We start from the raw sequence: 14359 nt of genomic DNA on the forward strand, positions 1-14359 counted from the left end.
AACTGCCAAGTGGTGGAAGGTGTGGTGAGGCTGGACACTGACACAGGGAGTCAATGTGTCCTTTTACCACGAAATGGCAGAAAAGGTCCCTCTTACTTCCTCCTCCTGTATGCAAATGAAGGTACAGTTCTAAAGGGCAGCTTTCCTCCACACAGTGATTCCCAACGGCCAGATTACTAACCCCATTCTAGCAATCCAAATACATTACAAATCTGCACTGTAACAACTGACAACTGTGTTTTCTAAGTTCCTCCTTCTTGACTCTTTAATACTTCTGTAACTGAATAAAACCGGCAGTCATTTGGGAGATAGGGGTGACTTGAACTGAAACAGGAGAAAAGAAAGAAACCAAAACAGTACACTACAGACTCCAGAACTCAGAACAGTATCTAAAATAAACATGACTTCTCGGAAGGGAAAAGTCATCCACCATTAAGGACACACCTTAAAAGTTCTCAGCACACATTAACTAAGCAAGCACAAACTAGTGGTTTAACTGTTGTATTCTGGAGACATAAAGCAATTCGATTTTTCTGCACTTGTCACTACTGACACACGTAGGCTGTTCACAAACTAAACCTATTACTCATCCTAAAGGCCTTAAAAAAAAAAAGTTCGTATTATCAAGTCTGATCTGTGATCAATCAAGGTAGTCCCTCCATGTCAGGGGAAAAGTACAGTAAATGAGAGCTGACTGAGCATCGTTCCCACATACAAAGAGAAGGTGAATAGCCCCTTGAGACCCCTACCTACTGGCCAGGCCTGCACGGCAGCTGTCGTTACCCTGCCTCTCCTTTTGTTGAGCTTAATCTCATGTCAAGTCATTCAACCAGCTCAAAAGGGATGAAGACATAATTGAATCAACCTGAACTAAATCAGACTAGGCTTCTTCAAACATACAGCTTAATGGTTCCAAACCATCCACCAAACCAGAAAACTGGCCAGGGCCACTCAGAGGAACGTAAGGTGGCCAGCAACACAGGACCCCGAACTGGTTCAGGGCCCCATTGCAGCCACCATTTCTTTAATGCCTACTTAGGAATGCCCAAGACTTACATTATGGGCTGATTCTGAAAGTCGAGGCTCAAAGAATTTCAAAATGGAACAACACACTTGAAACGACCACCCTTGCCTTGGGACAAAAAAAAAAGAAGGGGGGGCGAGTTTCTGCGGCCCTAGTAGGGCATACTTCTGGGGTCCAAAAGGGGGCCGGTGGCCTGGGCGGGCTCCAGTAACCCAAGCTTTTGGGGAAATTCACCGCCTGTTCTCCCCACCCCCACCCTCCCCCTCCCAAGAATGCACTTCCCATCCCCCGTGGCCTTGCCCCATCCTAAAATGTGGGTCTCCGGAACCCAAGCATTCCTAAACACAGCGGCACCCCACACGGTCCCGTGCGTTGGGGTTCGAGAGCGAGCAGGGGTGAAGAGAACCGAGCCTCCCAAACAGAGCGGGTTCTCCACCCCGCGCCTCCCGACACAAACTTCCTTTAGGAAGCAAGCAAGCACTTTGGGGCTAACGCGTCCAGACCTTCCGCCTGGGGAGCTGCGGGTGCTGGCCCCGCCGGCCGGGGGACCCCGCAAGCGCCCCCCTCCGCAAGCTGCAGAGGCACTTTGGAAGACTTTCTGAGCCAGGGCTAGACTTTGGGGAGCGCAAAAAAATCTTGAGGAGGACAAGAGAAAACCCAAACCACCTTATCACACATCCAGGAAACGCAGTCTGAGCGTGGCCGGGTCAGGACCGGCAGAAGCCGGGCGGCTCGGGGCGCCGGGGGCGGGCGGAGACCCCCGCCGCGGACCCCGTGGACGCGCCCCCGCCCGGCCCGGGCGCACCGCGGGCCATTGTCTGCGGGGACGCCCGCGAGGACGCATTGTTTTGGCTGTTTCCAACTTGCCGCCCCCCACGGGGCCACCGCGGGGGCCTGCACCCGCCCCCCGCAGCCAGCGCGGGGGCCCGCCGCCAGCCCACCAACTTTTCCCGGGACCCCTCCGCCCGCGCGGCCCGGGGAGCGGGGCGACCCCGGGTGTGTGTGGTGGCTGACTCGGTACACCGCCGGGCCCGCAACGCGCCGGTGGGGAGAGGGCGCCCGAGAGCGGAAACGGCGCCAAGCGGGGTGCGGGCGGGACGCTCGCGGGGCCGGGACTCCCGGGCGCCCCTTTACCTGGGCCGGCTCCGCGACCGCGCCTCCCTCCGCGGCGCCGCGCTGCAGCCGCCCCGAGCGCCGCCGGGTTTGAATGAGGAGCGCCGCGGAGGGGGCGGGGAGGGAGGCGACGCGAGTTCCTCAGCCTTTTGTGCGGGCACCTTCGGAGCCCGCGCCCGCACCCGGCCCCCAAGAAGACCAGGGGGCACCGGCGGAGGAACGAGGGGCGCGAATCCTCCCGGCCGGGACGCCGCGGGGGCCTGGCGCCCGGAAGACCCTCCCCCGAAAAAAGAGCGCCCCCACTCCCACCGCCCCCGCCCCGCCAGAGGATTGGGGGGCCGGGCTCACCTCAGGCGCGGGGCTAAGGTGAGCGGGGCGGGGTGCGCACGGGGCAAAGGCGCGGGCGCCCCCTACTCGTCCGCGCGGGGACAGTGCAGGCACGGGGGTCCCTAGAGCCGCGCGGCGCGGCGCGGCGCGTCCAGCGCAGGGGGACTGTTGGGTCAGAAAGTGCTCGGAGCAGCTGTTGCACCCGCCCCCGGCCCCGCCGCTCAGACGCCCCGCCTCCGGCCTCCACCGGCCGCACGGCCCCGCCCCGGGTCCGCCTCCAGCGCCCACGTGATCTGCGCGGGCGCGCCCCTGCCCCGCCCACTCATCTGGGCCCCGCCCCGAGACGGGAACGCGCCGGCCAGGGTGCGCACGGCCGGCTCCACCACTAAGCTCCACCACTGTGATTCCCGCGCACGCGCGTGCCTTCCCGCCGCGCCCCCAGCCCCCTCCCCCCACCCATCCGGCATAACGTGGCGGGCTCGCGCCCGGGCGGTTCCAAAGACAGGTACTAAGGGGGTGGGGGGGGGGAGAAGAGCCTTTCTGGCTAGCGCGCAAGCGCAGACCCCTCCGGATTCCCCCCCCCCTTCCTTCGCAAGGTGCGTCCAGGGAGGGGAGTGGAGGGGAGGGGCCACAGACCAACTCCCGGGTCACCCAGAATCACAAACAAAAACCCTTCACCCAGGCTCTGGGTAGTGTAGAAGATAGCGGTGTATTGCAATATAAAACACTGTTTCAGATCTTCTTCAAGTGTAAGATAGGATGATGAATTTTTTCCTCTTAATCAGTATCTTCGTAAGGCTATTTCCATTTTATTTTCCCCTGAAAGCGCTTGGTTTGCGTTTTAATCCCAAGTTTCTAAACTGAACCTAGGCTCCAAGGATTCTGATAACAACTCACTTGGATGAAACTAGGACTAAAGTGGGAAGCAAAAATATAAATGAAACAAAAAACGCTAGTCTCCTCCTCCCCCCACCCCTTCAACGTCCAACTCATTTAAGTGTTTCTCAACTGCTTTCTTCCGGACTCGAAAGATGAAGAAAAAGCAGGAAGAGGCTATGACTCCGAGACAGGCGACAGATAACCTCCCATGCCAGGAAAGCCCTAGGAGGAGCCTGGGGCCCACAATGGCATCCACTAATTTTTCTGCTCTGAAATGAAGTGGTTTCAAATGTGAAATTCCATCCATTCACGTTGCTAAACAAAATAGCTAAACTGTGATTTAAAAAAAAAAACTGGCATTCAGTGTATCCAAAATGAGGAAAATCATAAAGAAGCATAAAAAAATACATTTCCTAAATCAAAGTAAAGGGGCGGAGCCTACGAAAAGGACCCGGAACTGGCGAGCAATGGCAATCCTAATAAGAAAAGGAATTTGCAAAAGAGAAGAATTTGCCTAGTTGCAATTTTTCTGTCGTTTTACATATAACTACTAATACCACATACAGTCTGGATAGGAAGTAGATTACAATTAACTAGTAGTGCCAGAATCTGATCCTTAGGCCAGTACTATGCGTTTTCACTCCAGTACATTATTTTAGTACTATGCTTTTCTCCCCAAAAGATTAATGCCTTTCTTTAAATTCGTAAAAGCCTTTTAAATATTCATTCTCACACCCAGTTCTAACGCACTCTTTAAAACACACTTCATAACCAAGCAAGAAACCGCATTTATCAAAACAAATAACTGAGCTTCTCCAGAAAACGAAGTATTCTCAAGTGGAAGCAGGTTGAGCCAAAACCTAAGCAGTAACCTCGCTATACATGTTAATGGATAACCTTTGAACTCTGAAGCCTTGAATGTCGTAAACACAATAGTGCTGATAGTTAAAAATCCCAGTGTCAAAATGGGGCGAAAAGCAAGTCCAAACTTTTCAGCAGGAAGAAGGAAACAATCAAATATTTTGACAAATAATCGTTTCACTAAGAACAATGAGGCTCCTGGCTCTCAGACCTAGTTGCTACTGAGTTATTTTCAGAGCAAAAAACGGTTGTATTTTTGCTCTATGCCAGGCACAAAGCCTCCATTTGTTAAGGCACTGGGGCCTCATAGGGTCTGTTACAGTTTTCTCCTCCCCCTCCTCTCCTCCACTCCCAAAGCCCATATTCTAGGGGAGCTTTTAAAATTGAAGAGGAGAGGCTGAGCTTAACAGATCTATCAGCTCCGGGTTCTGTATGTGATCCTGATGTTTGAGCGAGGAATTACAAAGAACCTTAACTCCTGGCGCCGAGCCAAACCAAAAAAAAAAAAAAAAGGGAATGTGGCGAAATTCTGCCGGCGAATGACGGCTGGCTGGTAAATGCTGTTTTCCAACGGACGGGAGGGGGGCTCCGAGGTCGCCGGGGCGAGCCCTCCTCCCCGCACGGTCATTTTCTGCCCTCCACCGCTGTGGACACTCTCGCCCCGGCTTTATTTGGAAAGCACGTGGAGTTGAAACAATTAAAGATGCAAAATCACAAAGTAGCAGGAGCGCAGGCGGCACCCTGGGTTTCGTAATCAGCTCCCAGAACTCCCATATTGTGCCCGGTGACAAGCAAAAACCCCGTCGTGGGTCCCGGGGACCCTTGGCTCCGCCCACGCGCAATCCCGGGCTGGCCCATCTCTCCAGAATCAGGTGCCACCAGGCTCCGGCAGCCAGACAAAGCCTGCGACCGGCGGAGATGCCCCTGGCAAGGGGCCCCAAACTCTGCCCGCGTTGGTAGAAGGGGGGAGGGGCCTGCGGTTCACCTTTTTTTTATTCGACAAACGTGGGCTACTAAACTTCATTTTTCAAAGTGAACCTCCTTTAAGACCTATTTCCCAACTTGACCCATTTTTTAAAAAAAAAAAGTTTTTAACTATTCTCTGATTTCATTTCGGGCCTTCCTGTAACCAAAAACTAATGTTTCACCTCCATCCTGCCAATCCCAGCATTTAAAACCAAAACTACTAATTTTATTCCTTATTTACTGGAACACCGTTTTTGTTTTTGTTTTTTTAAACTTCACCTTAATGAGAAGAGTAGAATGGGATAGGATCTTTTTCCCAAGTATGTATTTCTTTCACTCTTGAACTACTACAGCAAAACAATTTGGAAACTGGAAACCCCAGAAGCTGATACAGAGCCAACATAGATACTCCCGCGTAAAAGAATTCAGTGTTCAGAACAGGAAAACCTGAAAAACTGCAGCGAGAAGTTCACAAGAACAGAAAATAAAAAAACTTAGGCAAACCCTGCCAACAACTGCAAACTACAAAGGACATTTGAGGAACAGGGACAACCCTTTTACCAAAACTAAAGGCACTAAAGTAAATAGGAATAACAAAACAACTGAAGGGACCCAACTTTTTTTTTCTACTAAGTTTCATTCCACACAAGTCATCATCATTTTGAACCTCCTCTAAAACACTGCAATAATGTATGATAAAAGTATGTAACAGAAATTACCTTCTAGAAGCACAGGCAGTGTCTGGAACCTGAAAACTCGAGAAGCCGGCCGGCCCACCTGGCTCAGAACAATACTGCAGGAGATGTGATTGCTGGGTTTTTACAAGCAAACCAAAAAGGGAGGAGCCAGGCAGAAAGCTCAATTTAAATAGAGATTTAGATATAATCCTGGCTTGACTGAATAAATCAACCTAGATTGGTTTTATCAACACAACTAGACTTTAACTTTAGTTATGCCTTTGTAAGCAAGATTTTCCCTCCTCTGCAAGCCTGGCTATAGCTTCTAATATTCTTGATACTTTTCCTAAAGTTGATTTAACTCAGAACATTCATATAAATGTTTAAATATTATATTTCTGACACAACATAGAAAAAAAATCACTCTAGCCCCATCCCACGCCCAGTACAGTGCCAATGGGAGGCTTTGGAATGGAGGAAAGCAGGGGAAGACAGAGGGAATGTTCATGAACTCCAATTATTGTCAGGAGGCTGAGATGGAGGTCTGAAGCCAATCTGGGGAGGAAAGTCTGTAAGACTCTTATCACCAATTAACTAGCAAAAGCAGGAAGTAGGACAGACTGGTGCCAGTTGCTCAGGACTATAATCCTAGCTACTCAAGAAGCTGAGATCTGAAGCATATGGTTCAAAGCTAGCCTGGGCAAAAAAAAAAAAAAAAAAAAAAAGTATGTAAGACCCTTAACTCTAATAATCTACAAAAAAAAAGAAAGAAAGAAAGAAAAAAGAAAAGAAAACAAGCCATAAGTAGAAAAGTAGAACTGTGGCTCAAGTGATAGAGTACCAGCTTTAAGCAAAACAAGCTCAAGGACAGCACCCAGGACCCGAGGGGTTTTTTTTGTTTTTTTTGAGGGGGGGAAAAGGAGAAGATGAGAAAGGGAAGGAGGGAGGAAAAATAGGAAGTGGACCTGTGGCTCACATGGTGGAACACCATAAATGGCAGGGCCCAGGCCCCAAGTTCAGGCCACAGTACTGGCATACACATACATGTGTCCAACAGAAATCCAATTATCATCTCCATCTCAATAAATGGAACTATTTTCCATACACACGCACACTTGTGGACAAACTCACCTCCCCTTCACAGATCTTGACTGTACTTCTTACTAAGATCTCTGTACTTCTTACTAAGGCAGGCCTGATGGAATACCATGACCACACCTCTCCTCCAGACACAGGAAGTGTGCAGAGGTTTCCTCCTTTCTAGGTTTACCTGTGTCCTTTCACCCTTCACAAACACAAAACATCTTTCTCAGTGGATATCAGATCATGTCACCACCCTGCTAATGGTTTCCTATTGCCGTAGGAAAAAGAACCAGTCTCAGAGCTAGCTCTGGCTGTGCTGCAACTCAAGTCTCGGCAGGCCTCCATGGCTGCCCACACTTCAGCCAGCAGCCTTCACAGACAAGGCCCTCACCCTTCTTTTGCTACCACCCATTCACATTCTCACCTGGATAGCTCCATCCTTTCTAGCCCCAAGCTCTCTGATATGGTAGCTTGTCTCCTTTCACTGTAAGACTCAAATCCTGGGGTTCCACCACTTGAAAGATACATAAAGCCAAATTACTTAATCTCTAATGTTCTGTTCCCTCATCTCCAAAATGAAGTGAATATGATGAAGAAATGGCAACACAGCTGCTTATATTATCTACAAATAACAAATATTAGTATGTTGAAAGGACTGGAGAATTAAGTGAGATTCATGAACAAAGGCTTATTCACATTATTAGAAGCATGGGAGTAAGCAACAGAGACCTGTAACTCTGGGGCTGATATTTCTAGAGAAACAACAGCACAGCACATTACACACATGGAGACAGAAGTGCTACCAGAAAAGCAGAGACAGTTGGAAAGCAAATCACAATTACATGGAGAGTGAGGCTTCATTCAGTGGGGACAGAAGGGGTAAGGCAGTCCAGAGAGCCAGGCTTGGAAAGAACTGAACAGTGGCTAGTATGGTGGTCCTCTAGGACAAGAGCATAGGATAAGGAAGATAAGGTGAGGACTGGACCACAAGAAATAGAGGTGGGACTTTGGACTCCTCCTACAGCATGGATCAGCAACAAGACACTAGGCAGCCCTAGGTCTAGTCTCCTCCCACCACTCAGCCAAGTCCCCAAGTTCCTGTTCTCACTATCCCAAGAGACTCATCTCTGGAAGAAACAAGAATGGTCTTACAAAACTGTATGTCCCAGCCCGCCTTGGTGGCTCACACCTGTAATCCTAGCTACTCAGGAGGTTGAGATCTGAGGATCAAGGTTCAAAACCAGCCCAGGCACAAAAGGGCCTAAGACTAGTATCTCCAATTAACCTCCAGGGCTTTCCTCCAGGGTAGGGTGGAAGCCTTGAACTGAATAGCTCAGGGGCAATACCCAGGCTGAGTTCAAACCTCATGACCCACAAAATAAAAAACAAAATAAAAACTTTATGTCCTGGGGGAGGGAAACGGGGACAAAAATACAAGAAAGGGTAGCAATGATTGTTAAGTAATGCATCTTCTATCTGGAAAATATTATGTAACCCTTCTATTAACTACAATAAAAAATAAAATAAATAAATAAAAACCGTATGTCCCAAAAGCAGAGGGCTCTGCTCACAGAGCTATGAGGTAGTGTTTGTAAAATGAAAATATCCCACGCCCTTCCCTTCATCTCTGGTTCCTTCAGATGTGTGACTGCCCTACAGCTTCTCCTGCATCCAGTTCCTTACCAGCTCAGAACATGTCCCTTTCGCCCCTTCTGAAGCATCTTGCTACAGGCCTGTGCACAAACCTACTTTACCAAAACAAGTCATAGTTCATTCTCAGGATACCAGGATGCAAAACCACACTCAGCCAAAACAAAGCCAACTTTTCAACCTGATTCATTTAACAAACATGTACTGGCCACCCCAGTCTCCCAAGCCAGTGGGCTACACAGTAATTACAGAACAGGCATAAAACAAATCCAGTTTCCTACCCTCATGCAGATTCTATTTTAAATGGACAGTAAATATTAATCCAATTAAAACACAAATAGATTAGCGTGTAATTACAGTATTGACCTAAAGACATAATCACTCATACACATTAAGAAAAGTACTAAGCCAGGAGCTGTGGCTCACACCTATAATCCTAGCTACTCAGGAGGCTGAGATCTGAGGATCTAGGCTCTAAGCCAGCCCGGGCACAAAAGGACCTGAGACTCTTATCTCCAATTGATCTCCAGAAAATGAGAAGTGGGGCTTAGCTCAAGGGTAGGGTGGTAGCCTTGAGCTGAAGAGCTCAAAGACAACACCCAGGTTGAGTTCAAGCCCAAGACTCACCAAAAAAAAAAAAAAAAGCATACTTTGGGGGCTAGGAGCATAGCCTAGTGGTAGAGTACTTGCATAGCATGCAAGTCCTGGGTTCAATTCCTCGGTGCCCACAGATAGAAAAAACTGGAAATGGTGGTGTGGTTCAAGTGGTAGAGCACTAGCCTTAAGAAAGCCCAAAGGCAGTGCCCAGGCCCTGAGTTAGAACCCAGGAATGATAAGAAGAAAGAAGAGGAGGAAGACGTTCTCTGTGGGATTGTTTATAACACAGACACACCAGGAACAACTTGTGCTTTCCTAAAGGAAGGCCATACCAGTCATGGTATATCCAAATTACTATGCCAAGAAATCAGGCATCTGGGTGGTAGATAAACATTTTGCTCTTTCTATATGTAAAACAAGGAGGTGGGGGTTAATTGGTTTTTATGGTGTTACTTTTTTTTTCCCCCCAGAAAAATCCATGAGATTCTGTCTCCAAAAACTGCAGAGCTGGAGGCATGGATACAGCAGAGTAAGTCAAGCAGTATTTCAGGAAGGTATAAGGAAAACATAACTTATTGACACAGGCAAGAACTTCCTGAATAGAACTTCAATAGCTAAGCAAGCCAGAGAAAGAAATGTGAATGAGAATGAAGCTAAACAGCTTCTGAATAACAAAGGAAATAGTAAATCACTAAGCTAAAAAGACAAAATAGAAAGCCAGGCAAGGTGGGTCACACCTATATTCCTATCTGCTCAAGAGGCTGAGATCTGAGGATTGGGGCTCAAAGCCAGCCTGGGCACTAAAGTCAGCAGTCTTATCTCCAAGTAATCTCCAGAAAACGAGAAATGGGACTGTGGCTCAGGGGTAGGGCATAGCCTTGAGCTGAAGAGCTTAGGGACATCACCCAAGGCCAGAGTTCCCAGGACCAGAGTTCAAGTACCGTGACCAACAAAAATAAATGCAAACCTAAACAATAATCCAATTAATAAATGGACAAAAAAGCTACACACATATTTATTTAAAAAAAAAAAACTAAAAATAGCCAATAAGGAGACGGGAGTTTGGCCTAGTGGTAGAGTGCTTACCGAGCATTCACGAAGACCCAGGTTCAATTCCTCGGTACCACATACATAGAAAAAAGCCAGAAGTGGTGCTGAGGCTCAGGTGGTAGAGCTCTAGCCCTGAGAAAGTCCAAGGACAGTGCTCAGGACCTGAGCTCAAGCCCAGGACTGGCAAAAAAAAAAAAAAAAAAATATATATATATATATATATATATATATGGCCAATAAATACATAAGAATGTTTCAACATCCTTTAGGAAGTGCAAATCAAAACCACATGGAGGCCCGGCGCTGTGGTGCATGCTGGTAATCCTAGCTACTCAGGAGGCTGAGATCTGAGGATCAAAGTTCAAAGCCTCCCGGGCACAAAAAGACCTAAGACTTATCTCCAATTAACCTCTAGAAAATGGGAAGTGGGGTTTGGCTCAAGGGTAGGGCCGAAGCCTTGAGCTAAAGAGCTCAGGGACAACGCCCAGGCCCAGGGGTAGGGTGCTAGCTTTTAGCTGAAGAGCTCAGGGACAGTGACCAGACTGAATACAAGCCCCAAGACCCATAAAAAAAAAAAAAAAAAATACAAGCTATGTTAAAATGCCCAGGAGCCAGGCGCTGTGGCTCATGCCTGTAATTCTAGCTACTCAGGAGGCTGAGATCTGAGGATCGAGGTTCAAAGCCAGCCAGGGGCACTGAAGTCAGTGAGACTCTTACCTCCAATTAACCAGTAGAAAATGGGAAGTAGAGTTGTGTGAATTCAGGGGTAGAGCGGTAGCCTGGAGCTGAAGAGCTCAGGGACATTGCCCAGGCCCAGAGTTCAAGCCCCAGGATCCACCAAAAAAAAAAGAGCCCCATGATTGGGCACTGGTGGCTCACACCTGTACCTCAACTATTTAGGAAATTCCATGAGAATTTTTGGAAAAGGAAGAAGAGGAGGAGGAAGACAGAGAAAAGGAGGAATGGAGCCAGGAGCTGTGGCACATGCCTGTAATCCTAGCTACTCAGGAGACTGTGATCTGAGGATCTCTGTTCAAAGCTGGCCCAGGCACTAAAGAATGTGAGATTCTTATCTCCAATTATTCACTAGAAAATGGGAAGTGGTACTGTGACTCCAGGGGCAGGATGGTAGTCTTGAGCTGAAGAGCTCAGGGACAACGTCCAGGCCCAGAGTTCAAGCCCCAGGACTGACAAAAAAAGAAAAGAAAAGGAGTGGGAGGGGGAGGAGGAGGAAGAGGAGGAAGAGGAGGAGGAGAAGGAAGAGAAGGAGAAGCAGCAACAGCTCAACAGTGGCTCACCCCTATAATCCTAGCTACTCAGGAAGCTGTGCTCTCAGGATCACAGTTCAAAGCCAACCTGGGCATCTGTGAGACTTTTATCTCCAATTAACCACCAGAAAACGGTAAGTGGTATTGTGGATGAAAGTGGCAAAACTCTTGCCTTGAACAAAAAAGTTCAAGGACAGAACCCAGGACCTGAGTTCAAGCCTATGACCAACCAAAACCAAAACCAAAAAAGAAAGAAAAATACATCATAAAGTATGCTTAAGAAAAAAAAATTGCTTTCACTATTTTCATATAACCCATTACATACTTAACCCTTTTTCTGAGTAGTATCTGCCCTGCCTTTTTTTTTTTTGGTGCCTGGTACTGGGGCTTGAGCCTGACCAGAATGTCAGTTCCACTGAGCTTTAGTGGCTCACACCTGTAATCAAGAGGCTAAGATCTGAGGATCTGGCTTCAAAGCTAGCTTGAGCAGTAAAGTCCTGAGACTCTTATCACCAATCAAAACTATACAGATAAAGTACAGTGGTGAAGTACCACCACTGAGCAAAAGAAGTTCAGTGACAGAGGCCAGGACCAGAATTCAAGGCCCAGGACTATGATTTAAAAAAAAAAAAAAAAAGGCAAGTCCCCAAAGGGACCTTGGTGAAAAATTAGGACCCCAATATTTAGCTGTTCTATTTAATTATATAAGTATGTTTGCTGTATTTTTCATCAACTTGCTTACTCAAGGACTTCTCATTCTTATGTATGTATATATGTATGTATGTATATATGTATATACATACACACACACACTCATATATATAATATATATATATATATTTCCGAGCCCCCCTTTCTCCCCATTGCTAGAGCCTGAACCCAGGGCCTTCCACATACTATGTATTAATCACCTACTATGTTCAAGATACCATTCTAGGTTCTGGGAATATAGCAAGACACCATGCAGATCAAAATGCTTATCTCATAAAGGTGATTTGTAATCTTATGGGATTAGATGATTAAGTAGCCCAAGCAAAAGGAGATAGATCAGTGATACTGAATTAGTTGATCCTGAAAGACTGTACAGTGCAGACACCTCTGAAACAGAAGTTAGGGAACAATGGAAGCCAACAGGAGGTTTGGAAAAAGAGTATTCCAGATTCGGGACTGGCACCGAGAGGCCTTGAAGCAAAGTGAGCCCCATGGTTAAGGAGCAAAGAGATCAGCCCAAAATCATGGCTGGCACAAAGATCAATCAACGTAGGGGCTGAGAAAGTAGCTTAGTGGTAAGAGTGCTTGATTACCATGCTTGAGACCTTGGTTCAACACCACATAAAAAAACTGTCACGGGGGGCCGGGAGTTTGGCCTAGTGGTTAAAGTGCTTGCCTAGCATGCACGAAGACCCGGGTTTGATTCCTCGGTACCACATACATAGAAAAAAGCCGGAAGTGGTGCTGAGGCTCAAGTGGTAGAGCTCTAGCCTTGAGAAGTCCAAGGACAGTGCTCAGGCCCTGGGCCCAAGCCCAGGACTGGCAAAAAAAAAAAAAAAACTGTCACAAAATAAAATTAAAAGAAAATCAGCAAATAGGACATACAAACTGCATGGAGCCTTCCGGCTATAATATAAGCAAAATGGCGACCAATGGCTCACACCTATAATCCTAGCTACTCAAGAGGCTGAGTTCTGAGCATCCAGATTCAAAGCCAGCCCCAGCATGGAAGTCTGTGAGACTCTTATCTCCAATTAACCACCAGAAAACCAGCGAAGTGGCTCTGTGGCTCCAGGGTAGGGTAGTAGCCTTGAGCTAAAGAGCTCATGGACAACGCCCAGGCCCCAAGAGTTCAAGTCCCATGACCAACCAAAAACAAAACTAAAAACAAACAAAAGGAAATCTTAACTGGCGTCCAGTTTTTAGATTCATCTTCTAACAACAGTAATAGATACAGTAAGGAGAGCAACAAATGGGGAAAATAAAACTTAAAGACCAGGTCATGTTCCAGAGTCTCAAGCCCACATCTGGTTTGTATCATGGTGTTAATTAGTTCTCAGGATAACTAGTGTATTTTAATCTACTTATAGATGAGGCCAAGTGTGAGCAGCCAGGGTTAACTTCCCGACTTGCTAACCTCCCTTAGCTGAGGCCCTGTACTCAGAAAAGTACCCTTCTGACCAACCACTTAATTCCACAATCCAGATGTCTCAAGCTTTTCTGGCTATCAGTTACCTTGGCCTTAGGAGAATAACCAACAGAAATGGGGATCAGGCCAAGTGACAGACACTATTTGGGGGCACAAAGCAATGACTATGGGGTCTTTCAGTTAGAATGTCACCACAAGGAGCAAAGATACCTACAGACCTACTGACCTTCCTCTGGAGTATAGATGTTTGGTTTCAAACCAAGGCTTCCCTATCTCAGGCAGTCTGCTTGCCTACCAACCGTTTCCTCTATTTTAAGATGGAGTAATGATATGCATTGTGGGGATTTGGCACTCAGGAAGCACAAGACAGAGCCCATGGCACACGGCACAGAGATCACTAACACTGAAGATGAGGTGAGCCACCCACAGAAATGTTCTTACCCAGAGCAGCCCCTGACACCCATGAGTGCAAAAAAGAATCAAAGCCTTAGTTTGGGCCCAGCTTTGGGTCCAGTTTGGTCCAGCTTCAACGGGACCTTCCAGTGTAGTTAAAGCTAGTAGAATTCTCCTGTATGTGTATGCCTGTGTCTATGTGCACACAAATGCATGGGTGCAGGAGTCATTGTCCTTTGAGGTCAAAGGCACTGTCCTTTGGCTATTTTCACTCAAGGCTAACACCAAATCATTTGAGCCACAGATCCACTTGAGGCTAAGATCCACTCAG

The 14359-nt window shown here is 47.5% G+C and overlaps 1 protein-coding gene across 3 annotated transcripts in view; it reads right to left on the reverse strand.

Annotated features, from left to right (window-relative positions):
- Window positions 1–14359, reverse strand: part of Znf217 (zinc finger protein 217) — an 85840-nt gene that overhangs the window by 20840 nt on the left and 50641 nt on the right. The window contains exon 1 of one of the 3 annotated variants that reach the window (XM_090352541.1): window positions 2486–2571. The exons of the other annotated variants lie outside the window; for them this stretch is intronic. The gene's annotated coding sequence lies outside the window, so the exon portion shown is untranslated. Of the gene's footprint in view, window positions 1–2485; window positions 2572–14359 lie in introns of those variants that run through there. 3 annotated transcript variants of the gene reach the window in all.

The sequence above is a fragment of the Megascapheus bottae genome, chromosome 18, assembly GCF_031878675.1.
Source record: "Megascapheus bottae isolate mThoBot1 chromosome 18, mThoBot2.hap1, whole genome shotgun sequence".
Taxonomy (NCBI): Eukaryota; Metazoa; Chordata; class Mammalia; order Rodentia; family Geomyidae; genus Megascapheus; species Megascapheus bottae.